Consider the following 252-nt stretch of genomic DNA (forward strand, 5'->3'; position numbering starts at 1 on the left):
TCCCCTGCCTATGCCACACAAGCTAAGCGACACAGCAGCTAAGAGCACCGGTGAATACACAGTAACCTCATCGAAAGGGCACCTTTCCCGGGAACAAGGCTGGAAACCTCACACCGACCTGCACCGAGCCCTCTCTAAAGGGAGGAGGAAGCCACCGCAGTCCTCGCAGTCGGGACAGTGCCCCTGCCCTCGGTCGGTGTACAGGCTCGGACACCCCCGAAGCACGCACGGTCCTGTGGCAGGTGCGGTGGG

The sequence above is a fragment of the Buceros rhinoceros genome, unplaced genomic scaffold (genome assembly GCF_000710305.1).
Source record: "Buceros rhinoceros silvestris isolate BGI_N320 unplaced genomic scaffold, ASM71030v1 scaffold35944, whole genome shotgun sequence".
NCBI classification, from domain to species: domain Eukaryota; kingdom Metazoa; phylum Chordata; class Aves; order Bucerotiformes; family Bucerotidae; genus Buceros; species Buceros rhinoceros.